The sequence below is a fragment of the Emydura macquarii genome, unplaced genomic scaffold (assembly GCF_026122565.2).
Source record: "Emydura macquarii macquarii isolate MOO-44397 ecotype Brisbane River unplaced genomic scaffold, CSIRO-AGI_Emac_v2 contig_2768, whole genome shotgun sequence".
Taxonomy (NCBI): domain Eukaryota; kingdom Metazoa; phylum Chordata; order Testudines; family Chelidae; genus Emydura; species Emydura macquarii.
This window is the reverse complement of record NW_027132905.1, coordinates 33,911,831-33,939,738: the sequence shown is the minus strand read 5'-3', so window position 1 is coordinate 33,939,738 and position 27,908 is coordinate 33,911,831. Positions and strand designations below refer to the sequence as shown.

Below are 27,908 nucleotides of genomic sequence, written 5' to 3'. Positions count from 1 at the left end.
GATTTCATTGCTGCAGTGGCTATAGGTCAACCTAATTTAAGTCGACTTAATTTTGTAATTAATGTAGACATACCCTATGAAATTCAAGTGTCAAGTCCCAGAAAAGGCATTCCATTTTTCTGATCAAAAGTATGTGAATACCCCTACATACAGGTAAGAAACCAGAAGTGCATTATCATAGAAGCCCACAATTTAGCGCCCTTTCTCACGCTGTGTCAAATGCCATGATGAGCATGTGCAACATTTATAGTTGAATTCTGTTCTGTTAGTTTTCAGTCTAAGGCATCTATGGTAAGGGTCTGTGGACCACAGATTAAATTTTCAAAAGAGTTCACATGTCCATTCAAAATTTTTCGGGGTCTGCAAATGAAAAATGATTGAAAAACCACTGTTATAGAATATTGTTCTTTTCTAGATACTAGCTACAGTTTTTTGCATTCTGATTACGGAGCTGGATGTAGCCAGAATTCCATCTCCATACATTCCAACCCAAATTAATCACCAGATATCTAGCATCACATGATCAGAATGCAAAAACAGATTATCCCAAAACAAGCCAAGTATGTCATTTTATCAAAAGACGTTTGCCTAAAAACGTATTTTGAAAAGCAACTTTCAAGTACTCAGATCAGAGGTTTGCAAATTTATAAAATCCTACAGAGATAATTAAAAGATTTTTTTTTTCTAAATGAGAGAATGCTTTCAAGCTCAGTGTAACCAGCAACCCCTTCAGGACCACTCCAACTAATTAAAATGTACAGATGTCCGCACTGAGCTTAGCTATTTGTTTTTCACATGCATTCACTAAACTGATTAATGGAAAAATAAATCCCATAGGAACAAGAATAATTTGAGAAAACCACATGATCACTTAGATTTACTTCCTTTTAAACATCCTTAAATGCATTGAAAATGTACATAACACCTGTCAGTTAGTTAAAGGATTTTTGGACACCCAGTACTGGATTACAATTTGGAAGCCTAGCTGATGTTCAGATTACTCAGATTGTTTGAAATGTTTAATAAGGTGTATTTTCACATTTTAAATACTATTATGATGCACTAGTTTCTAATACGTTCACCTAGAAATCAAACTCGCGCTTCCAAAAGACAATGATTTGTGAGTTCTGGTTTGCATCAGTGGCCTTTACTTTTATCCAGGACAAGTTTTCTTCTACTACATGTAAGATCTAATATATCTCATATTTTTTGCTTTCTGTTCACAGTTTTCATCCAATTAATTTTTTTTCGGGAGGGAGGTGGGGGGGGGGAGAGAGGAGGGAAATCTATTACTCATTCATCACAACTGTGATCTTCAGCCATTTCATTCCCATTTAGTCAAACTTGCAGTATCTTGAAGAGCTTACTCTACATAAAGTTGTGCCAGTTCAAACTAAAAGAGGTTTAAAAATTACTTACGTGCACAACCTATGTGGACACTTAATTCAATTTAAACCTGGCTTATATCAATTTAACTTAAATAAGTTCCTTAATAAATTAAGCCAAATAAATATAAGCCATTTTTAGATGCAAATTTGTGTACAAATAAGGTTTTACACTTCAATGCTCCTTTTAGCGAATGCCTTCCTAGGGAAAGTGTGCATATAGGAACAAGAAAGAGGTCAGCGAAAGGGCTGGCCCTTTTTTGAATGGGGGAGACAATCTAGTGACAAATGATGTGGAAAAAGCAGAAGTACTTAATACTTTTTTTGCCTCTGTCTTCACAGACAAGGTCAGCTCCCAGAGTACTGCACTGGGTAGCACAGAATGGAAAGAAGGTGAGCAGCCCTCAGTGGTGAAAGAGCAGGTTCAGAACTATTTACAAAAGCAGAACATGCACAAGGCCATGGGGCCAGAGGCAATGCATCCAAGGGTGCTGAGGGAGTTGGCGAGGTGATTGCACAGCCATTAGCCATTACCTTTGAAAACTTGTGGAAATCGGAGGAGGTCCCAGACAATTGGAAAAAGGCAAATATAGTGCCCATCTTCAAAAAAGGGAAGGAGAAGGATCTGCAGAACTACAGACTAGTCTGTCTCACCTCAGTCCCCAGAAAAATCATGGATCAGGTCCTCAAGGAAGCACTTGGAGGAGAGGAAGGTGATCAGGAACAGCCAGCATGGATTCGCTAAGGGAAGTCATGCCTGACCAACCAGATTGCCTTCTATAATGAGATAATGGGTTCTGTGGATGTGGGGAAGCGGTGGACCAGATATCTAGACTTTAGCAATGCTTTTGATACAGTCTCCCACAGTATTCTTGCCAGCAAGTTAAAGCAGCATGGGTTGGATGAATGGACTATACGCTGGACAGAAAGCTGCCTAGATCATCGGGCTCAACGGGTAGTGATCAATGGCTCTATGTCTAGCTGGCAGCTGGCATCAAGCGGAGTGCCCCAGGGGTCTGTCCTGGGGCCAGTTTTGTTCAACATCTTCATTAATGATCTGGAGGATGGGATGGATTGCACCCTCAGCAAGTTTGCAGATGGCACTAAGCTAGGGGGCGTGGTAGATATGCTGCAGGGTAGGGATAGGCTACAAACTGACCTAGAAAAATTGGAAAAGTGGGGCAAAAGAAATCTGATGAGGTTCAACAAGGACAAGGACAGAGTCCTGCACTTAAGATGGAAGAATCCCATGCACAGCTACAGACTGGGGACTGACTGGCTAGGCAGCAGTTCTGCAGAAAAGGACCTGGAGGTTACAGTGGATAAGAAGCTGGATATGAGTCAACAATGTGCCCTGACTGCCAAGAAGAGTACCGGCATATTGGGCTGCATTAGTAGGAGTATTCCCCTCTATTCAGCACTGGTGAGGCCACATTTGGAGTACTGTGTCCAGTTTTTGGCCTCCCACTACAGAAAGGATGTGGACAAATTGGAGAGAGTCCAGAGAAGAGCAACAAAAATGATTAGGGGGCTGGAGCACAAGACTTATGAGGAGCGGCTGAAGGAACTGGGGTTATTAGTCTGCAGAGAGAAGGAGGAGGAGGGATATGATAGGAGCCTTCAACTACCTGAAGGTAGGTTCCAAAGAGGATGGAGCTAGAGTGTTCTCAGTTGTGGCAGATGACAGTACAAGGAGCAATGGTCTCACTTTGCAGTAGGGGAGGTCTAGGTTGGTTATTAAGGAAAAATTTTCATTAGCAGAGTAGTGAAGCACTGGAATGGGTTACCTAGGGAAGTGGTGGAATCTCCATCCTTACAGGTTTTTACAGCTTGGCTTGACAAAGTCCTGGCTGCATTGATTTAGCTGGGGTTGGTCCTGCTTTGAGCAAGTGGTGGGACTAGATGACCTCTTGAGGTCCCTTCCAACACTGATTTTCTATGATACGATGAATGCACTCACAATCCCACCCACACTTATTTTTCTATGCAAACAAAAACAGAAGGGAAAAAGAATAAGGAAGACAACATATTGAAGGGAAAGTTGTGTGAAGAGAGGAGAACAAACAGGGGAAAGGATATAAAGGAACAAAAAAACCCAAGAAAAAACATAGCATTAAAGTTAGCTCGTTTTATTTCTTTTATGCATAGTCATACAATTTATTTAATTTCTTTAGTAGAAAAGGTAGAGCTTGCAATGCAGGAAGAAAAAAATAAAGGAAGATGAAGGGGAAAGTGAAAAATAAGTGAAAATCCATCTTTGGCTACCCTGGCATTTATTGCAGTCTAAGCTAAGTCTGGTATCTTTTGGTTAGTACAATACACCGTGTAAAAAGGTTTAACTTAATTATATTATTGTAATTTATTGGCTCCATCACACTTATTTCCTGAATAAGCTCCTGGATTTTAGTAACCCCACATCTACATCGTGGATTTAAAAAAGAATAAAATAAAAATCCTAGCAGAAGTAGCACAGATGGGGGAGTGTGACTGTAGACAGGGCTCTAGCAGCTTCTGGCTTTTTTTTCTTTAAACCACTGTGTCAGTCAAATCTGCAGGTTTAATGTAGTGTTTTAAAAAATGTTAGAAACTACCAGAACTTTGTGTACTGTAGGATTCCCACTGGTGCTGTTACTACTTCAGCCAAAGCAAAATTAACACATATGAGTTTAGGAGGTTGGGTTTTTGTTTCTAAATTCCCTAGGGTAGACAACACCTAAGGAATTAAGTCAAGAGTTGACTCTTTTGGAAGAAAAGAGCTGTTCCAGATAATGGTTTACAATATCAAAACATTTTCTGAATCAGGCAATAATTCACTAATAGTGAATTATATCAATTCACTAACAACTCAGGTAATCATGTTAATCTACTTTTTATTCACTTTGTTTCCACATAAACTTTTCCAGCAATCAGCCCTATGACCCAGCTGCATTCATAATATCACGACCATAATATTCTGTTAAAATCTCACTTTATTTGAACTAATCAAACCAAAAGTTTGGGTATTTGAGCAACAAGGCAGGAAGTGCAATCACATCTGTCTGAATAGAACATTTGACCAAATCACCACAAACATACAGCTTTAAGACATCAAAAGATAGGAAAGAAAAAAGTACTTAAAAAATAGCAATTGTCAAAACATGCATGTGAGCACTTTTAATAGATGAGATTTTAGTTCTGGCAATCTTCCAGAAACACTTACAAATCAAGAGAACAATATCAGTTGCTCCTCAATGAATATAACAAATAAATAATATAAATTCAATATTCAGTTGTAGCAAAGCTAAAAAAGACACTATTCTACTGGGACAATCCCATGACTTTTTGCAGTAAGGGTTGTCTACACTCTTGCTTATGCAGGCAAAACTTTTGTCGCTCAAGGGTGTGAAAAAAAAGGCCCACTGAGCAACAAACGTTTTGCTGGCATAAGTGCAAGTGTAGACAAGCCCTGAATAACTGCCAGTGACAATCAACACACATCAGTGTTTATGCTGAAACACACAGTAGTTTCAATGAGACAAGGTGAGTGAGTAATATCTTTTATTGGACCAACTTCTGTTAGTGAGAGAGATAAGCTTTCGAGCTACACAAAGCTCTTCTTTCTTCAGTCTGGAAGAAGAGCTCTAAGTAACTCAAAAGCTTGTCTCTCTCACCAACAGAAGTTGGTCCAATAAAAGATACTCTCTCACCCACCTTGTCTTTCTAATATCCTGGGACCAACATGACAACACCACCACTTTATACAGTAGTTTTAATAGCTTTTTGGGCCAAGGACACAACAAGATTAAGAGAAGATACACCTCATTATCCTGCTTTGCTTAGAACTATTGCTAAACATATGAAGTCAAATAAACATGGCCCAATCCCCACATACAATCAAGCACTAATGAGCAGAACTTGAATCCTCCTCCCCATCCTGATAGTGTAATAAATACCTGAGTAACTCCAACGAAATATTAAATGGCAAAAAAACTTAATTAACGCAGAATTAAGGTTTACAGTGACAACTTGTATCCTTCCAGAATGACAAGTTCAGCAAAACTCAAAACTTCAGAAAACCAAGAAATACAGAGTTAAGGTACACACCCATGTAACCTTGATTCTTCCCAGTGGCTACTGCCAGCTCCAGGGGGGCACTGTACACATGCACTGCAGCAGCACTCAGTGTAAGAGTTGTAGCTGTATTGAACAATGGAGACAGGAGGTTGGTAGGGGTGTTTTTATAAGTTGAGAAGATGGAATCAGTTTGACAAGCATTACATTCACAAAGCTGTGATTGTGATATAAGTTCAGGATTTGCACACACCCCACAAGTGCGAGAAAACAAAAGGGGAGAAGGTATACCTGGAGGAGGCAGTCTGCTTCATTTTATTGCAAAATTGCGTAGGTTGTCTCACTGGCAATGTACTGGGTCAGAGAGTTTGCCATGGGAAAGGTCAGTAGTGAAGTGGGATATGAGAGCAGTCTGGGAGTTAAATGATGGATAAGGGGAAGTATAGACTTAGATGATACTCTGTGAGTGTGAAGTGACTGTTGAATTTCAAAAAAGTGTAATATTCTGTCAGGACAGTAGGTTAAGTGTTTGAGTGTAGGGCAGGTGCTTTGCACTGGAAAGGCAGAGCGAAAGCCTGTGCGCTATGAAGCAGCACTCTCAGAGGACACAGCTAAGATTACGTGTGTGTATCTTAACTCTATTTCCTAGTTTTCTAAAGTCTAAGTTCTGCTGAACTTGGCATTCTGGAATGGCATGATCTGTCAACAGGAAATCTTAACTTTGCGATAAAACTTTTTGCCATTTAAGTTCCTAGGGTTTTGGGGATTTTTTCTTTTTTTAAACTAAAAGAAAACATGTTGGTAGGATTTGGTGGTCATCATGGCAGTTGTAGACCACATGCAGGCCAAATGAACTATCAATCCTGGCCCTATACCCATCTCCCCTCCATTGCTCAGCCCCACCAACAAGCCCTGTCCATTCCAATCCAGCCACCCTCCTAGCCAACCCCCACCACACTATTTTGTCCAGCTTTCTCCCAACCCCAGGTGTGGAGAAGTGTCTTTGATGCATCTACATTGTAGCGTACTCAGGTTTCCAACTGGACCCAGCTTTAGAATCCAAATTTCTCCCTATAGATGACAAGAGAACCTACAGGATCTTTTAAAACCCACCACAATTTTCTGAAAAGGAGTTGTATTCTGTGCGCTGCTTAACCAGTCTGGGTTTACCCTCACATCCCACTCTCTCCCACATATGCTGTCTACACACACAGCTCTACACATCCATCTGCAGCATAGGAGGCTCACAGAGGTGTGAGGTGGCCCATTCATGTCAATATGATGCTCTCACCTGAATGAGAATACCACAAGGAGATGAACATAGCATGAAACAATAGCTCATAGTGACAACAGACATGTGAACTACTCCATTCATGTCAGTGGGTATTGCCATTCCCTATTCACAGTGCAAGAGAGTTGCTGATGTGTGTGATAAGCATGTTGTTCTTAGCTCCTCACCCCAGTGTCAATGGGATATTCATAGAGCATGCTCCAAGCATGCCTGTTATAACCTCCCCACCAGGATGGGGTACCCCAGATCCTGGCACACACAAAAGGGAAGAATGCAGGGCTAATAGGCACCCCACTCACATTTCTCCCCAGTTCCCTGCCACTCACCCCATGTCCGCCTCCCAACCCCTCGCTATTTATCCTCCACCCTTTGATACATCCCCAAACTTCACTCCTATTCCCCCCATCCTCCACCCCTTAAAATACACCTTCCCTGCCAGTAAGCATTTATATGTCTAATTTATTTTACAAAAATACTTTGATTACATTCCTCCAAAATAACACACACTCTACAGAGATTTTAGTCATATGTCATCCAAACTTCTTCAAATTTCAGCCCAAGCAGGCACTCAAACTGACAACAGCTGGGTGGATTAGATTCAAAGGGTTACTGCTCATCCCTTTGAATTATATAGCTAGTAGGACACTTAAAAAGCTAACTATCCTGTAACTCCTCTGTCTGCGCATGCTCAGTATAATCTATTCGGCACACAAACTGACAAATTTTTCAAATAATGTTTTAATTTGATTTCCCCAAAGGGCTGCTGTGTGCCATGCACCCTGTTGGGGTAAACTTTGATCATCTGAAACCTACGATGATCTGAGTGCTGATTTGATCTCTATCTGTGAGCAAAAATAGGTTACCAGAATCTGTCAAGTGTAAGAAAAGCTTGGGGGGAGGGGGGAAGAGGATGGTCCAAGGGCTCTATCTTGGGAATTTCTTGGTCAAATGATCCCAAATTTGGTTCACAAACAGACCCCTGCACCCGCATAAGGAACATCAAATTTCAAGGCACTCTGATTAACCAGAGAGATGTTAATGTTCTTAGGACAATAGATCTGTTAACAGAGAACTATAGTGGTGTTTCCCAGCCAGTGTGCCAGGGTACACTGGTGTGCTGGACAGGTGTGCCGTGGAATTTTTTGAAAACTACATGTGAAAACAAAAAACTTTTCCTTTGTAATTTTAATTTGTGTCAGAGCCAGATAGCATTCTGTCCTTTTGATCTCCGGGCTGAGGCCCCTTTCAAATATTATACATGCATCATATTCCATTCTCCAAAGCCAGGTTAAGATAGCAAATCTGAGTCCTGTGGCATGGGAGCAGGAAGGAAGGAGGTAAAGCTGCCTTCTGATTGGTCATCTGCCTCACTGCCCCGCCTCATCCAGGGGCACTGCAACCAATCAGAGCTCAATCTCCCTCTCCTCCCACCTCTCCTCCTGTGAGCCATGGGTCGGTGACTCCGTCCCTCCCGCTCCTTCCTGGAGCAGGGACCCTGCTTCAGCCCCCGGGTTGAGAGGGGGAAACCCCAGGAGAAGCTGAGGTGAGACAGAGGTCTTGGGGGGGGGGGGGAGGAGAGAACTGGTGGGGAGCTGTAGGACAGAACTCATTGAGGCTTGGTGGGAGTGGGGCAGAACTGGGGTGAGGTGGGGGCTTGGTGGGGGAACTGGAGAGGCAGAACTGGTGAGGGCTGGGTAGGGGTGAGGCTGAATTGGGGTGAGGTAGAGGCTGGACTGGTGGAGGGTAAAGAGAAGTGATGGGGGTGGGGGGCAGAACTGATTTGGAGACTAGGGGCACACAGGATTGATTTGGAGGCTGGGGGCAGAATTCATTCTGGGCAGGGGAGGGGCAGATGTGGGGTGAGAACTGCAGCAGGGCCAAAATCCTCATACCCAATACAACTGGGAGCATGGGCAGCACTAACTAACTCTCTCTCTCTCTCTCTCTCTCTCTCTCTTTGAGGATGGGCAGGGGCACTTCACCAATAACAGACAGACTGAAAAAACAATATAATCTCTTTGTAAATAACCACGTTTTAAGGCCCATCTCCTGCTTTTGGGGGGTCATTTATATTTTGATCTCTTGAGGTTGGCAATACTCTGAGTAGGACTTAATTATATTACATTTAAAAACAATGGGGAGAGTTGCACACGTTTGGGAAGACTATTTTGGGAATGAGAAGAAACAATTAATTCCTCTTCATCCCAAAATAGTATCCTCACGTGCGTGTCATGTTCTCCACTGAGCATGCTTTTGTCCAGAGTTCTTATATTTAGCTTTAATGTTAGTTTCCACTGTTAAAAATGTTAATTCTGGCACAAAAGACAGATTGCGATCTAATGTTAGCTGCCATGGTTGTTTTGATTTTAACCCTACTAGTCTCATTCTGGTTTGGCTCATGAATATTCATGAGTTTATTTGGAGACAATATGGCGGGGTGCCTCAAAATAATTAATGTTATTCATGGTGTGTCGTGGCAGAGAAAAGGTTGAGAACCACTGAACTAGAGAATTCTCACTCTGCTAGAATAGGAACACAACCTGCACTGATGGAAAACATTTTAGAAAGGGCTATTTTCTCAATTCATCTTCATGAATACATTCCATGTTTGTAAAGTAAGTGAAGGCCCCTAGGTCCTAGAATTCATTTCCCTCTTTGATCCACAAGAGCCCAAATCCGTTAGCCTTCTAGCCACGCAGAAAGGCCCATCGCTTTATGCATACAGCTGAGAAGAATTCAGACAGGGCTTTATTTAAACTCAAATTCCATCCCTGGACTGCCTGGCAGCACTACAATCTTACCCCCAGATATTTACTTCCAAAGCTGAAACTGTATCAAAATTAAACAGAACCATGGCATTTAATAAGATTCAATAGCATTAAACAACATTTACCAGGACATGAAAAAATTCCATCACTATTGCCAATAAGAAGTTTTCCTGATAATTGAAGTCTAAAGCTATCAGTTTCTAATAAATTAATGACAGTTTAAGTTCAGCCCATTAGATTGTGCAGAACACCTTCCAAATGTGAACCAAACTTTGAATTATCCAGAGTTTAATTGCTCACTGCGCAGATAATACCACCTAGTTCTTCCCTATCAGTAGATCTCAAAGCAGCTTAAAATAGTATCATTGTTTACATTTTATAGATAATGGGCAGAGGGGCAGAGTGACTTTCCCAATGTCACCCAGAAGATCACTGGCAGAGGCAAGAATAGAATCCAACTCTCCTGTGGCCCAGTCCTGTGCTCTTTTTATTAGCTCACACTGCTCCTCAGCTTCAGTGACTCAGCTGATGATCATGACTTTCCCAAAGCAACAGGAGAACGAAAATGACAATATGTCAATTTCAAAACTGCTATTCAGAACCATGGCAGTAGTACTGAATCTGTCAAGAGTTTTGTCACTTTTATTCTAATGCTACTTGAAGTAGCTAGCAGCACAAACTGAAGTGCTGGATCTATTATTTCTGGACCTCTCAGGCTGCTTTTTCACATCCATCTTTTCATATCTGCCTCCATCTAGCAACTTTTGTTCTCTGTTAATAGGTATCAGTCACTGACATTTAGATTTGTTATAAGAAGGATACGTCCAAGCTAGTGGATGTCTGTCTTGCAGGAGAGGGAGAAGAGGGGAAATGACTGATTGTTTTCTTTTTCACATTCTTAGGCATTCACTGATCTATACATCATTGCCAGGAGGCTGAAAACAGTTATGGCCAACTCCAGGGAGAAAAAGGCAACTCAACATCCAACCATCCAGCAACAAGGAAAAGGACAATTATTATTGTAATTCTCATTTTATTTGCTTGCCAAATTTAGCAGAAAGGCACTTGGAAGTAGTCAAGGTTATAGCCAGGAAAAGAATGTTAGATTTGTAATATTTTGTGAAGAAATATGCTGAAAACAAATGAGCATTGCAATCCTCATGGAGAGCATTATTTTTTTTTTGTTATTCCTATATGGAAACTGAGGCATTAATCAACCTTTTTAAGCCCGTCAACCCTGAGAATGCTGGCTGTGAAGAAAAAAATTTTAACCCTGTGTGTCAGGGAGCTACTTCTTTTTCAACAAGATTTAATAGTGTGCTGAACATCCAGACATCAGAAATTTAAGATAACTGCATCAGAGAAGTTCATCTTTCATTTTGTTTTTGTTTGAGCAAGTGGCAAAACACCTCCGTGTCTCAGATTTTTCTGCATTACCAAACAGCATCTTCAGCAACTTGGACAAAATATTCTCCAGTTTTCTTTTCAGATATAGAATAGGAATCATTTTTACCTGTTTAGCTGCCAGTAAAGCATCATTTCTCATGCCTGATTACCCATCTTGCATTACTATCAATGTTTAATTTTTTAGTTCCATAAATTTTTCTTCAATTTCTTCACTTGCCACATCTTGAAGTGGACATGTGAAGTTAAATCTGTCTGGAAGGGTACATCAAGAATAGTGCTTCAATAATTTCTCTAACTGCTTATTTTATGCTACACTGAGATGATGTTAGCATAAAGAGGTTGCAATTTAAATCAAGATATTTTAAGGGCATGATCAGATTCATTTTAGCTTTTTTTGGGAGTCAGACTAACAGACTGCTTCTTGATAAAGCTGATGCTGAAGAGTTGCTTAGAAATCCAGAACAGACTTTATGATTTCAATGGCAAGAATGGCACCAAAAAAATCTCACTTGTAAGATCAAACTTGTCAATTTTCTGTTCTTCCACTTCACTAGATGAAGTGTCATTCAATGGCACATTTGATCTTGAAGTATCTAAATAAAATTATTTTCTGTACTTGAGATGAGCAAAAATCCTTTACTGCTTAACTTTTGGCAATTTTTACATTTTGCTTAAGAACTGTATGCAATACTTCAGTCTATTTAATTGCTTGATGCATTTTACATCAATTTTCAGCATGTTGAGTCAGAAAATCCTACACTGCTGCTTGATAATCACTGGACACTAATCACCAATTAGGAGCTTTCACATTTATGAGGGGACATACATAAGCATTTTGTTCTTTCTTTATTCCCACCAATAAATGAAAACAAAAAAACACCTGAACTGGTTTAGGCTGATGTTAAAGAATAGTAATGTAATGTTAAGAATCTGAATCAGAATATTTTGAGTTTACCATTGCACAATAGTATCATTTTGCCATGCATCAATGCAATGAAACATCGCTGTTTTAACAAGAGTCTACATCTTTAATCGGATAACTTTTTCAAAAAGGAACAACAACAGAGTTTAATTCTATTCACTGCAATAATACAAATAATAAATTATAATCATCCCAAGAAAATGTTAATATTCTCGAGCACTAGAACAAATGGTTTAGTCTCTGCATGTACTGAGTCTGCACATAGATCTAAGCATTAATCTTCTATTTCCATGATCCTCTCATACAGTGATTTGCTTCTATCTGTTTACATGATTCTCGCTCTTCTTCCAAAAGCATGTAAGAAAATACTCTAAGAAGAATACAAAGACAAAGCACTCACTCCCCACACTCCCCATTCTTTTGCAACTTTTTTTAAAGAAGGAAGTGAAAATAATTCCAAAATTGTAACTGTTACTGCTGAAACATTAACAATGAGAGTGAGAGGTGGTGAAAGAGAAAGGGGGAGGGAGAGTACAAAAGCCCAGTGCACAGGCTGTGGCTAAATCCAGGGCCTGAAAGGATTCTTTGTCTTTCTAGTCAATGCAACCCCTTTGAATGTCCCAGTATACAGCAGAAAGAAAGGGTGGGAAGAAGAAAAGTGCTGTCTCTTTAGGGGACGGACGTTTCCTCAGCTGCCAAGCTGCAAGAGAGGATGCTTGCAAGAACACAGTAGAGCCTTCCAAGTGGTCAGTAACCCAGTCATTGTCCATTAACAAACAAATTGAAAGAACATGCTCTCTAACATAGAACCTTACTTGATTAAGGGAATACAAATTCCAGGAACTGGACACCTCGTTCCCAATGATTCTCAAAGTGCAATATAAATAAACTATAAAAAATAAATCCTTATTTCTAAAATCTTCCATCATTTCTACAATCCTTTTCTTCTAACAATGAGCTATTGTTCCACTTTCTGTATTGACAAAACATTTGAGTTCATTCTCAGTGTCCTTAAATTTAGAAACCTGCTCCACATTTCAAGATAATTATCCAGCATGAACAAATGCTAAATATCTAAGACATGTACAGTATAAAAGCAAATGCTCCACAGAATAAATACTTATACACAGTACAATATTCTGAATCCTAAAACAGAAATCAATTCTGACTTTATAAAACTTAAAAGTAAAAATCTAAACTTGTTAGCATCACTGTAAATACTTAGTGGTTCTCTATAGTTAGTCAAAATACTTGTCAGAGTAGGGGTAAAGTATGATTCTGTAGTTGCTTTCTCTCTGTCCTTCCCTTTCTACCCACTCCCAATAAAGTCTTCTCTTTAAGCCACCAATACTCAAGATATTTGAGAGAGATAATTAGTCTATTTTTCAAAGATTTGCTTTCTTTTCAAACATTTTCACTGGAAGTGTATCTCCAATTACAAAATGTATACCCTTACAGGAAAAAAGTTGACTAATCTATACTAATGCAAATGACAAGCAGGACTAGCAGATGTTTACTAAATTTATAAACAAGGCCCTGATAAATATGTTAGTTGCAACTTGCATCTGTTTGGCTTACCTCCAGTTTCAGCTGGCTTTAAAGAGAAAACCTCAGTACTATAAAACCACCTCCCACAGGCAAGTTTCCTGCCTGCAATAACATACTCCTTTTCCACTAAAATTTTAGAAGCAACAAGAAACCATTTTAAAGCAGCTTTAATAATTCAGATAAAGTTATTGCATTCATCCAGTTGTATTTTTATTAAAAATTCTAAGAGCTTGTCTACACTTGTAGTGCTGGAATGGTGCATCAGCGTGCTGTAGAGCTTAGGCCTTGTCTACACTTGAAAAATAAGTCAACCTAACATAGGTCGACTTACAGCCACTGCTGTAATTAGCTGATGGCCACACTGCCCTCCTTGGATCTGTGGCGTGTATCCTCACCAGGAGCACTTCCACCAACCTATGAGAAGCAGTGTGGGGAGCTGAGAGTAGGACCCAGCCGCCCGGGCTTCCCGCCCCGCTGCCAGCCGAGAACGGGACCCAGCCGCCGGGCCTTCAAGCAGCCCAGGGTTCTCACCCCGCTCCCTGCCCAGAGACAGGTCCAGCTCCTCAGCTCTCCAGAGGGCTTTGTTGTCAATTTCACTGCTCCAGCAAATGACAAGAACCACAGCTGTCCAAGAAAGACAGCCCCACAGCACATTTAAGGGGATGCACTGTTTACACTGACACCGTGTCACCCTAACTAAGCTGAAATAAGCCCTATACTTCTCACTGAGATGGTTTTATTTTGTCAAAAACACATGGCAGCTGCGTCGGCAGGGTTTGATTGCAGTATGTACACCATCTCTGTTTTGTTGACCAAAGCCGACTGATCAACAAAACTCTCTAGTATAGACCAGGCCTCTGTGAAGATGCTACCTACACCAACTGGAGAGCTTTTCCCATCAGCATAGGTACTTTACCTCCCTGAGAAGTGGTAGTTATGTTGACGGGAGAAGCCTCCCGGTCAACATAGAGCTGTCTACAGTGGGAGTTCTGTTGGTATAACTGCATCACTCAAGAGTGTGAATTTTCCACTCCCCAAGTGATGTAGTTATAGCAACAAAAGTTTGTAGTGTACACCAGGGTGAATACTAGTTCTGTAAAAAAATTGTTATATTGATATACACAAAGTTGAATAGCATGGTTCTCATAAACTTACACACAAAAATCCCAGCAACTGAGAAGTCTTTCCACTGACTTTGAGGAGTTTGGATCAGGCCCTAATATCTGGTACTTTCCCTACAGTTACTGTGGTTCTTCAGGATATTTTGTCCATAAATTCCACATGTGCACGAGATCAGATTCTTTTCAATAGCAGTGTGTTGGGTCCATGCCTGCCCCCTACCCACCCTCTCACTTCCTGAAGCCAAAAGTATAAGGGGCGGAGCAGCCACAACCTGCACCCAGTTCCTTTGCCAATAAGAATCCCATGAGAACAGGGCTCTGACTAGCAGGGACAGAGGATGTGCTGTGGAAACTGTGTGGACAACATATCTTGAAGAACGACAGTTACTGTAGGATAAGTAACCATTCTATCTTCTTCAAGCACAGATTCCACCATTAGTGACTAAGGTCTGGTCTACACTTACCGTGAAATTCGGCAGCAGTCAACGGGAGAGATGCAAGCTACATAGAGCTTAAATTCTAAAACCTACATTCTAAATAGTGCGGCGTCCCGTTCCCATCGACACAGCATTACTCTTTTTCTAGGGGGTGGATTTATTCAGTCGACTTCTGGATCGATTTGCCGCTATCAGTGAAGACATAAGCAGTTGTCCACACACCTGGAGATGGGCAAAAGGAGTCCAACTTGCAGAGATATTATAGGGCCAACCTACCACAACTAGCATCTGCTCTGGACACTTGAACTAGGTAATAGTGAGTGGTCAGTGTGTGGACAGAGCTCCACACTGCCACCTTACATATCTGATGTAGCATTTAGGCCTGTGTATCTGCCTGTGATGATATTCTGGGCTTGCTTACCTACCTGAAAGTTAAGGTCTTTAAGATACATCTTAGCAAAGAACAAAGACAGTGTGTGTTCCTCTTGCCTACCCACAACCAGATGGGTTTTTCTTTATTACTGTGAGAAAGATAAGGGATGTAGTTAAAATGTTTCAAGGCATGGTGGGGGGTTGATACAGGAATGCACAAATGAAGGTAAGCACTAACTCCTCTTCAAGAAAGACACCAGAGCAAGGCCAAGCAACTGGCTGGGAAGTGCAAAGGGGGTGAAAGGAGGTGTGAGAAAGAAATACAATAGGGCCATAAAAAGATCATGGCCAAAATGTAACCTCGCTTCCTGCCCCTCCCACAAGGTACAAAAGAAGTTCTACTAAAGACCCAGCCCCAGAACAGAACATGACCATATATTGGAAGAGATGGTACCGGGGGGGCAGGAGGGACGCGCACCTTATAGGTGTAATTAAGGCTACCAAAAAGGAGGGGGTTTCGTCAATATACACAACTATGGTCAGGGGAAGAGGGAGTTCTATGGGTGTATAAAACTATGGTTACGGAAGGCGTATAGAGAAATAAGCCCAACTGGTGTGAAGGGCTTGGAGGTACAGTTATGGTTTTAAGCTTGTCAGTGTAGCCCCCAATAAACCCATCATGGATTGCCTGCAGATTGAACTCTAGACTGTTGCTTTCCAGTGAACTGTGTCTGGGAACTGAGAGGGGAGAGGACGGAGAAGCCCTAATATCTGATATGGGGATGCTACCCTTAGAAGCTGCAGAGGCCATTTGAGCTCTAATCTGTCTTGCGGGATCTTTTCAGCTAAACTGCAGTAAGTCTCAATACAACCTGAAATCCACTTGGACAACTCTCAGATACAGACTGTCCCACAGCAAACGCCACAAAGAGTCTAGGTGTGTACCTGAATATGCATGTGGTCATATCTAAATTAAAAAACATCCAGCATGTGGAGTTTTGTTTCAATTCAGGGCAGAAGGTGGTTTAGACAAGAAAAGTGGGAGGTGAATAGATCAATGTGAAAGTCAGAGACTACCTTGCACAGAAACTTTGGGTGAGGTTTTAAGAATGAATCTGTCCTTATGAAAGGCTGAGTAGGGAGGGCCCACTATGAGGGCTTCAATCTCCCCTGTTCGTCTAACTAATGTGGCAGCTACCAGAGAGACTGTTTTCAATGACTGCTGGTAAAGAGAGAAGATAGTCACAGGCGTGAATGAGGAACCCATCAGTTCAGTCAAAACCAAATTAAGATTCCAGCAAGGAGGAGGTCCCCAAAATACAGGTAAAGCCCTTTAAGAAACTTTTTGCATCCAACAGTGTGGCCTCAGATGGGAAAATGACTAGTAGATATCATTGCACTCTTATAGAACTGAGGGACAACTTCAATAATTTCAGGGGAAGTAGGTACACCAGATTTGTGGAGATCGGAGCCATCAGTGACAAGAAATGTTGCTGCACTGCCTTAGATAGAAAACTACTTCTATTTGGTGTTGTACAAAGGTTTCTTGCTCTGTAATAAGATGTCCTAAAGTCCAGCAGAACAGCTCCTCTCTACACCCATCATCCAGACAATGTCCAGGCTGTCAGATGCAAGGATGTCGGATCCGGGTACAGAATCTGGCCATCATTCTGTGAAACTAGGTTGGGCAAGGTGATTGCTCTCCTAGCAGAGTTGTCTGGCCCATGCCCAGGCTATCATGGTGACATGGCCAGCACCTTGCCTCAATAACCTGGGTATCATGGGATTGGAATGTAGGCATATATATCGGATCTGGAGACCACTGAACATGAAAGGCTTCTAATAGGGATCCCAGGCTTACACCTCCTCTGGCATTTGTTGTTGTGACACATTACACCCAAGTCCACACATGGGAATAACCATCAGCAAAATATGCTGTGGAGGACAATTCTCAAACGTTCAAGATGAGCTCCTCAAGCCTTGGATGGAAGCAACCATACCCAGAGTCTTTCACAGAATCATAGAAGATTAGAGTTAGAAGGGACCTCAGGAGGTCATCTACTCCAACCCCTTGTTTGTTGGCAGCAGGTTTCAGAGGCACTCCAGTGTGTACCTATTAATCCACCTATCCATTAATTTAATGAGGCTAGAATTTCAAGGACTAGTGACCAATCAATCTATGCCTGAGAGACAGAAACACTGATTTCAACCACACTTGCAAAGAATGAGGTGAAAACCAGCATTCTATGTGTCATAAGCATATACCACCATGTGTCCCTTAAGTCTGAGGCCAGACTTCACTGATGTGTTGGGGTGAGTCTTGAGCTGCCTTATGAGGTATGTCAATCTGGAACCTCTGAATAGGTAAGTATACTCTTGCCACTTTGGAATCTATCAATGCACCAATGAACTCTATATTCTGGGTCATGGTAAATGTAGATTTTTTTTCCCCTCTGTTGATTCTAAGCCCCAGAATGGGAATGAGGGTTAGTATCTTTTTAAAGGAGTCAGACCCTTGCTGAGGGGAATTCCTCTTACCTGCCAATCATCGAGCTAGGGATACACCTGGATAACCTACTGCTTCAATTATGCCTCTCTGACTTTCAGAACTCTGGTAAATACTTGTGGAGCACTAGAGAGGCCAAAAGATGGGTAGGACTTTGTACTGAGAGTGAGATCTGTCTACCAAGAATCTCAGATGTTTCTCGTGAGCTGGATGTACTGAAAAGGGGAAGTATGCCTCTTGGAAATCTAGACTCATGAACCAACCCATGGAATCCAAGAAAGGGATTATGAAGGCGAGGATACTGTGACATTTTCCAGGAGTACCCAAGGTTGTGAGGTACCTCATCACCACCTGTCCTTAGCGTGAAGAAGTCTTGTCTATGCCTGTTACTGATCAACTCTCTGATATCACAAGCACTACCTTCCAGGCCTCCGCAGGCCTCTCTCTTTGTACAGATTAGCGATAGGCACACACCAACCCCTAAGTACTCCAGGTGTCCCTCTGGAGTGTTCAGCGCATTCCCCTGAACACTCACAGAGTTCTTATATCTGCTATTCCCAAGGGAACAGTACACACCAGCTTGTAAGATTCAACTAAGGATCACCACTTTGCTTAACACACGGCACTTAGATATACATATATATTTGTGACCCTAGGAAACCTCGTATTCATGCCCTACATAATACTGCAATGATATTTGTACAAAATATGCCTTGTGAGGTATCATTTGAAAAATAACACCATGCTGGTCAATAATATCATTATGAAATGTATGTAACAATGCTGTATGTGGACTTATGATGCCTCTGATATTATGTTTTAAAGTCGGTATTTGAACAAAAGAGAAAACCGTGGTGGGGAGTCACTATATCTAGGTCATAAAGGAAGGGAAGCTTGTCAATTGGAATCAGGCAGTGGCATGCCAGAGGATGGTATGCCTCCGGGCGCCGGCCTGGGTGGGCATCAGCCAGGCCTTCGGAGGAGTAGCTGCCCCCTGCTCTCGCAAGGGGCCAGGACACTACAGCCACATCGAGTGTAGTATCAATAACTAGAACCTATCAAAATTTGAGACCATTCCAGACCCTAGGTCCCAAAGTCTGACAGTTGCTGGTTATTGGAACTACACCAGCAGCCAAGGGCTCCCTCTGCGGGGAGAGCAAGCATCCTCCCGGCCCTTTCGCCCCCACACTGGGCACAATGAGGGAGCTGCGGGAACCAAAGCCCATCACACACACCACCACTGCCGGGCATCTGACTGCCCGTCACTCCTGCTCCCAGTCACACCCACCACCCCCACAACGGGGAGGGAGTGGGCAAGAGCAGGGAATGGGCCTGCAGACCCCCCTACTCCTCGGGGCACTGCTGCGGACGAGGGGGGGAGGCGCAAATGGAAATATTGGCCCCTGGGCGCGGAGACCCACAGTACGCCACTGGCATCAGGAATTGCTACATTTACATTATAAAACTGAAGAGAAAGCATCATACTGGAACACACCAGGGGACACCTTAATCAAGATTGAGTCGGCCGCCCAGAGAAGACTGGTGACTGATCCCAGGGGATCAATCTGACCCTTGGGAAAAAATTTTTTAAAAAAAGGCAGACGTGAAGATATAAAGACACAAAAGACTTTGGGTTACCCTTCATCTGAGGAGTCAAGGAAAGCCAGAGCCTTGGACTCTGTGGAGATCCTGGCTAAGAGCTAGTCAAGCCATTGATGGAAAGGGAATATTTGGTGAGAAAACTACCTTGTTAAAACTAACTTGTTAAGTTAAATCTCAATCATTCAAAAGTGTATTTTTACTTTTGTTTGTAACCCTTTCTATCTTTACTCCTTATATTTGGTATCATTTAAACCAGTGACTGTTTAATAGATTTGTTTTACTTTTATTATAAACCAATTCAATGCTATTATTGAAATAAGAGAGTATAGAACCAGAGTTGGAAGGGACCTCAGGAGGTCATCTAGTCCAACCCCCTGCTCAGAGCAGGACTAACTTCAGCTAAATAATCCCAGCGAGGGTTTTGTCAAGCCACAGCTTAAAAACCTCTAAAGATGGAGATTCCACCACCTCCCTAGTTAACCCATTCCAGTGCTTCACCACCCTCCTAGTGAAAAACTTTTTCCTAATGTCCAACCTAGACCTCCTCCACTGCAACTTGAGACCGTTGCTCCTTGTTCTGTCATCTGCCACCACTGAGAACAGCCTAGCTTTCAGGTTGTTAAAGGCTGCTATCAAATCCCCCCTCATTCTTCTCTTCTGTAGACTGAACAAGCCTAGTTCCTTCAGCCTCTCCTCATAAGTCTTGTGCTCCAGTCCCCTAATCATTTTTGTTGCCCTCCGCTGGACTCTCTCCAACTTGTCCACATCCTTTCTGTAGCGGGGGGCCCAAAACTGGACACAATACTCCAAATGCAGCCTCACCAATGCCGAATAGAGGGGAATGATCACTTCCCACTATCTGCTAGCAATGCTCCTACTAATGCAGCCCAATATGCTATTAGCCTTCTTGGCAACCAGGGCACACTGCTGACTCATATCCAGCTTCTTATCCACTGTAACCCCCAGATCCTTTTCTGCAGAACTTCTGCCTAGCTCGTCGGTCCCCGATCTGTAGCTGTACATGGGATTCTTCCATCCTAAGTGCAGGACTCTGCACTTGTTCTTGTTGAACCTCATCAGATGTCTTTTGGCCCAATCCTCCAGTTTGTTTAGGTCCTTCTGTATCCTATCCCTATCTTCCAGGGTATCTACCACTCTCCCCAGTTTAGTGTCATCTGCAAACTTGCATGTATGCAAGTATGTCAAACCCCAGTTAAAATAATGGGCAACAGTGTACTGACTGTTTAAAGGAGCAACAAAACTTAATATCTTCTGTGAAAAGGAAAGTACTCACCTTGTGCAGTATCGATGGTTCTTCGGGATGCAGGTATTCCACTGTAGGGGTGTCTGTGCCCCACCGCTGCTGATCATAGACCTTTGGCAAGAGTCCGCCCTGCCCGCGCATGTGCTGCTCCCCACCTGCCAAGAGGCCGGCCAGTGTGCTGTCAGTTCTCTCTCTACTGCAGAGTCAACTACTAGAACTCTGAAGTAGAGGGCAGGAGCGCGGGTCATGGAACACCCATAGCTTGAAGAGCCATCATTACTGCACAAGGTGAGTTACTTCCTCTTCTTCTTCTCCGAGTAGTGCCCCTATGGGGGCTCCACTGTAGGTGACTCCTGAGCAGTACCCACTACTGGAAGCCAGGACTTTGGAATCAAATCTGATACAGATGATAGTACTGTAGCACAGAACTTAGCATCTGAAAAGGTATGTGCAGATATCCAGGTAGTTAATCTGCAGATTTCAGATATAAGGATACCCTTGGAGAAGGTGACGGACGATGAGACCGACCTCATAGAATGCATACATACTGAAGATAGGGTAGCTAATTTTTGCAATTGGTAACAGAGCTTAACACAGTTTAGAGAGTCTCTGAGCAGAGATTGCTGTGTCTTTTAACTTATCTGCAATCGATAGGAAAAGTCTCGGGAAGTTCCTAAAAACTCTTGTCCTGTCCAAGGCTCTTCTCACATCAAGCGTATGGAGGATGGCTTCCCTATTATCCTCATGAGATTTGGGATAAAAGACTGGAAGCTGAATAAACTGATTTATGTGAAATGCAAAAGTCGCCTTGGGAATGAACTTTGAATGTGGTCTAGGAAGAACACAGTAAAAGGGGAATGCGCCTATCCTTCTGGCAGAGGTGATGGCATCTTCATGGAAAGGCGAATTAGTGAACAAATGGACATGGGTTCAAATGGCAGTCTAGTCAGTCCTTTTAACACTAAGTTGAGATGCCACTGGAGAGTCGGGAGCCTGGGTTGTGGGAAGCGGTTCGCTATGCCCTTAAGAAACCTCTTTACAGTCAAGAGGGAGACAATTGAGTATCCTTCTACCTGCTGGTGGAAAACTGCAATTGTTGCCAGATGAACCTTCAGTGAACTAATAGAGAGTCCCAACTTCTATAAAGCCTAAGACTACCAGTACGGTGGCTGCAGTGGGGGTGACACGCTTGAGCTAGCACCAGATCTGGAACCTCTTCCATTTCTGAAGGTAGGTATGATGAATAGTTCCATTTCTACTGTGTAACAGCACCTCCTGTACCTCCTCAGAGCAAGATGTCTCTCTGTGTTGGTACCATGAAGAAGCCATGCTTTGATTCGCAGAAACCACAAATTGGGATAGAGAGTGCATCTCTCATTCTGCGACAGGAGGTAAGGAGCGATCAGGAGAGTCATCGGTGGATATAATAGCAGGATAGAATAGTGTCAGGTAAGGGTACCACATCTGTTTGGGCCAGGTGGAAGAAATCAGTATGACGTTAGCTTTCTTTCTTCTTATTTTCAACAGGACTCAGTAAGAGAGAGAATGGGGGAAAGGCGTAAAGAAGGCCCTTGTCCCAAGGAAGGAGGAGAGCATCTCCCATACAGTGTCATCCAATCCCCGCTCTGGAGAAGTACTATGGACATTTCTTATTCTGGTAAGTAGCAAGCAGGTCAATTACCGGTGTCCCCCATTGTCAGAAATATGTCATGTAATATTACCGACTATCTCTCATTCATGGTTGTGTGGGAATTTGCAGCTGAGACGGTCAGCTGTATTCCCAGTAGGTATGACGCTGGTATTAGGATGTTGTGGAAGATGCACTGGTTCCATAGTTTTAGTGCTTCTATGCACAGGGACTGAGACCTGGCACCTCCCTGTCAGATTATGTAGTATATGCACACCATGTTGTCTGTCATGTCCCTTGTACACATATCTTTGATCAGCAGGAGGAAGTGAGCACATGCGTTTTGACCACTATGAGCTCGAGCAGGTTGATGTGAATGCATGTCTCTGTTGGGGACCAATTTGCCCTGTGTTGTGCGACCTATAAGGGATGCATCAGTGGTCAGGAATAGAGATGGGGAAGACTAAGAACAGGATTCCCATACGGACGTTTGCTGAGTCCTTCCACCAGTTCAAGGATCACTTGATGTGGTGGGCATAGATAGAAGTTTGTTTATATTGTCTCTGTTTGGCCTGTAAACTGAACAGAACCATGCTTGGAGGCATCTCATGAGTAATCTGGCATGAGCAATAACCGATGTGCCCATGACCATTTGTGGGTTGGATTATATTGTCTCTAACAACGAGGAGAGACTAAGAAATCTGTGATGTAGTAGGAACGCTCTTGCCTGAGTGGAGTTGAGGTCAGCTCCTATGAATTCTAGCCTCTGTATCGTTAAGGTCGATTTTTGTTCAATCTGTAGGCCAAGATTCAGAAACAGACCCCGTGTGGCCTGAGTGACCCATTGGGCGACTGCGAAGGACTGTGCCTGAAGAAAACAGTCGTCCAGGAAAGGATAAATCATGATGCCTTCAAAGCGTAAGTGGGCTGCCATTACTGAAAGGAGCTTGGAGAATACCCTGGGGCTGTACCCTGTACTGGTAGTGGTAGTGGCCCAGCATGATTCTGAGGTAATGCTTGTGACTCAGTATGATGGAAATGTGGAAACAGGCATCTTGAAGGTCGAGGGCCAAGAATCAATCAACTTCCTCTAATGCTGAATAATTTTTGATAGGGTCACCATCTTGAATTTCTGCACTTTGACATATCTGTTGAGTGCTCTGAGTTCCAGTATGGGTCTCCAATCTCCTTTTTCCTTTGGTATCAGGAAGTAGCAAGTGTAGAAGCCTTTGCCTCAGATGTATGGCACAGGTTCTATAGCTCCTACGCTGAGGAGATGGTTTACTTCTTGATGTAGTAGACTCACGTGAGAAGGGTCCCTTAAGAGGGATGGGAAAGAGAGGAGAAATGGATGGCATTTTCATTCTGAATAATCTCCAGTACCCACTTGTCACAGGTTATCTGTTCCTAAGTGCTGTGGAATGGGGTAAAGGTGGTCTCCAAAGGATGGGTGAGGTCTTCCAGCGTAAGGTTATAAGGAGAATGTTCTACAAGCACCTCAACCATCCCATCAAAGCTGACAATTCAAGGTGGAGGGCTGAGATGCAGTCAGTAGGGGGGTCCCAATTGCTTTCGCCTATGGAACCTCTGTTTCTTCCTCTGTGGCTCGTAAGCTCTTTGTGGTGAGTATTGAGACATTTATTGTGATGACCAAAGCTTAAACAGTGGCTGAAGACTGTATTTTCTCTTGTAAGCTGGCGTGTGTATCTCGAGGGATCGAAGAGCTGCCCACAAATCCTTCAACGTATGAAGAGATGCGTCAATCTTCTTGGCGAGTAGAATCATAGAATCATAGAATATTAGAGTTGGAAGGGACCTCAGGAGGTCATCTAGTCCAACCCCCTGCTCAAAGCAGGACTAACCTCAGCTATATCATCCCAGCCAGGGCTTTGTCAAGCCTCAGCTTAAAAACCTCTAAGGATGGAGATTCCACCACCTCCCTAGGTAACCCATTCCAGTGCTTCACCACCCTCCTAGTAAAAAACTTTTTCCTAATGTCCAACCTAGACCTCCTCCACTGCAACTTGAGACCGTTGCTCCTTGTTCTGTTATCCGCCACCACCGAGAACAGCCTAGCCCCATCCTCCCTGGAACCCTCTTTCAGGTAGTTAAAGGCCGCTATCAAATCCCCCCTCACTCTTCTCTTTTGCAAACTAAACAAGCCCAGTTCCCTCAGCCTCTCCTCATAAGTCCTGTGCTCCAGCCCCCTAATCATTTTGGTTGCCCTCCACTGCACTCTCTCTAACTTGTCCACATCCTTTTTGTAGTGGGGGGCCCAAAACTGGACACAATATTCTTCCACCATGGTTTGGACCTCTTTAGGGAAGCCAGATGAGTGCTGCCACAAATCCCATCACATAACCATGGTTGTAGAAATCGAATGTGCCAACGTATCGGCCACATCTAATGCGGACCAAAGAGACATTTTAGCCACTAGCTGGCCTTCATTGATTATGGCTTTGAATTGGTATTCATGGGAGTCTGAGAGCTGTTTAATAAAGGGACCAAGTTTCATATAATTCTGGTAGTCTGATTTTACCAGCAAGATCTGGTAATTTGCTATGCAGAACAGGAGTGTGGCTGATGAACAGGCCTTCCTGCCAAACAGGTCCAGACATTTCCCATCTTGGTCATATGTGGTGGATTTAGGTTGGTGCTGGCAGACCCTAGAATTAACTGCATCTAGAATGATGTTATTGGGAGGTGGGTGGGAAAACAAATTCCATGTCCTTTACCAGCAGATAATACTTTTTGTCTGCCCATTTGCATGCTGGCGGGCTGGATGAGGGGTCTGCCATATTACTTTGGCAGGGTCCAGGAGTGCCTCATTAACTGGGAGGGCCACTCTGGCAGAGGTGAAAGAGTGTAAAATGTTCACCAATTTGTGGTGAGGTTCAGTCACTTCACACTGCAACTGTATTTGCAGGGCTTCTGCCACCCTGAGCTAGGTCCTGGAATAATTTAAAATCAATCATGAATGAGGGGATGGGGCTTCACCGCCTTGTCTGGTGAGGACGACAAAAAAATGTGCTTGAGGAGTGTCTTCCTCCTCTGCCTCCACTCCAACTTCCTCCCCCAACTGTTCAGGGGGTCCAAAGCCTTCGAAGCCACAGCTGAAGGAGAGTGCCTCCGTGTCTGATGGTATGCCACACTAGGGGCCTGGGAGGCTTGCTGCCTCTGAGCCTGCCGAGGGGCCCAGTACGACCATTGTGGGTAGGAGGCTAGTGACTGGTACCACAGTTGGCCAAACCATGGAAACTGTTCGGGTGGACAATACGCCTGGTGCACATAGTGGGACTGGGTCCCATATGGTGGGTAGGAAGAGCGATGGGAACCCAAGTCCTCTCACTCACTTTCTGACTCAGACGATGAGAAAGGCAGCATGTGGCAGGAAGATGTCAGCGAGTCCAATGCTCTGAGAGAACTCGGTGCCGGGGCCCCGCTACTGAGTAGGGGTGAGTCCGATGTGTTGGACACCAAGAGATCAGTCATGCACTGAGAAACATGTTGAACAGATACCGTTGATACCGGTGGTGAATGTCAGTACCAAGAGGCTTGCACCAATGGAGTTGGAGATGTGGACCTGGCTGTACAGTTGGTCAGTGCCACGTGCACCGCAGTTGATGCCAGTGCTGATGTCCGTGGTGACGTAGCCTTCCTGGTGTGAATCTTCTATGCCTTTCACAGCCCTACGGTACTGGTACTTCTTTGGCTGCGCCCATTGGAACTTTGTGCAGACCATGTGCTCTGTCAGCTTGGTACGCTGCGTGCCCTGGGTACCAGCATTAGGCAGCTTCTGCACCATCAGTACCAATGGAGCTGAGGATCATTTCCAGCTTAATCAGGGCTTGCTGCAGGGACTCAGACCTTTTCTCAAGTGCATGTTCATCTCTTTGGGATCACTTCCTTTCAAAAGTAGAAAGTTGTGATGAGAGTTCTCACAAGGGCTCTGGGTATTAAGGGCTGACTCCATGAGCCAGAGTTTGAGCTTTAAACTCTGTCTTTCCTGGACCTGGGTTTTAGTTGCTGGCACCAAACACACTTTTGTGGATTTTGCTTTTCTCCAAGGCAGCAAACACACTGTGAGTGCCCATCAGTCACTGGGATAGATTCTTTTCAACTGAGGCACTTTTTGAAGTCTGGAGAGTCAGGCATACCCTTGGTCTGGGAGAGGAAGGGGGATTCCACCCCACCCGGGTTGGTAGGAGGCAAACCCTTTCTTCTTTCTTTACTTTTTTTTTTTTTTTCTTTTAGGCGTGGACAAAAAGCCCAAATGAAGTAACAAAGGGGAAAAAAGCTTCAAGAGAAGCTAAAATTAACAAAACTAAAAGGAGTTAACGATCCGTGAATGGACAGCTTTAAGCTCCATTTCTAGTCTGGGCAGTTGAGAAGGAACTGAGGAGGGAATGCTCAAGCACTCTGGCGGGCCTCCTGACAGTGCATGCGTGGGCAGGACAGACTGCAACCAAAGTTCTCTGATCAGCAGCCTGGGAGTGGAGACACACCTACAGTGAAGCACCCATAGGGACACTACACAAAGAATGTACCGTGATAAGGACTGTGTAGTGCAAAGAAAGACATCTTGGAGGAGCTACAGAGCTGGTGTTCACAGATTGTTAGCTGCCTAGGCAAGGTTAAGGGCTTGTCAGAGTTACCAGCTTAGTGAAGATACTCCACTTCCCTGAAAGGCAGTAGCTATGTCGATGGAAGAAGCCCTCCCATCAACAAAGCACTGCCTACACTGGGGGTTAGGTCAATATAACTGCATCACTCAGTGGTGTGGATTTTCTGCACCCCTAAGCGACAGTTATACCAACACAAGTCTGTACTGTAGACCAAGCCTAAGACTGGTAGAGTCTCGAGGGATTTGCTAGTGATGAAGACAGACAGGTGTGGCAGAGAGCTGCCACAGTCTAATCCCAAAAAAAGCTCACTCTTGTTGAGGCAGGAAGGTAAGTGTGGCTCACTCCCCAGCAGCATGTTACAATGGTGAAAACAAGAATAAGTTTATTATTGAAGAAGATTCAAATGATAGTAAGAACACTGGAAACAATTGTTACATATAAAACAAAATCACAACACTTTCTAGAAACTAAACTAACAAGCTATTCCACTCACAACTAACAAGATAGCTTATCTCAAGTTCTTTGCCCAGAGTTTTCAGCCAGTTTGATTGAGATCTCTTCTCATAAGATCAAGCAGCTTGTACTCACAAACTGTAGGAACATCTGGGGGTTCAGCTGCACCCCAGATATATTTTCAAAAATTCATTTTCTTACTCCCAAATAGGATAGCGCCTGCTGTTTTTGTGTTTCAGACCTTATATGACATTCTTCTGATAAACCTAAGGGATCCCTGTGTCCTCTGGCAGGTGGCATCAAGAGATCCTTGGGTCACAGTTTCGCATCTGGATTTTGAAATGATGGATGCATATGTCGAGACAAAGGTTGAGGATAGGTCTCTATTTCACTTTTTTCTTTGGGACTAAAAAGTAGTGGGAACAAGAGCCTTTGCATCTGATCTCTAGAGGCACTTCTTCCACTATTTCCAGTTGTATAAGAGAGACTACATCCTACTTTACCAGTCTCTTGTAAGAAAGGTCCCTAAA

The 27,908-nt window shown here is 43.3% G+C and overlaps 1 protein-coding gene across 7 annotated transcripts in view; it reads right to left on the bottom strand.

Annotated features, from left to right (window-relative positions):
* The window catches only part of EIF4G3 (eukaryotic translation initiation factor 4 gamma 3), a 401,491-nt gene that overhangs the window by 327,466 nt on the left and 46,117 nt on the right, over positions 1-27,908 (bottom strand). The window lies entirely within an intron of this gene.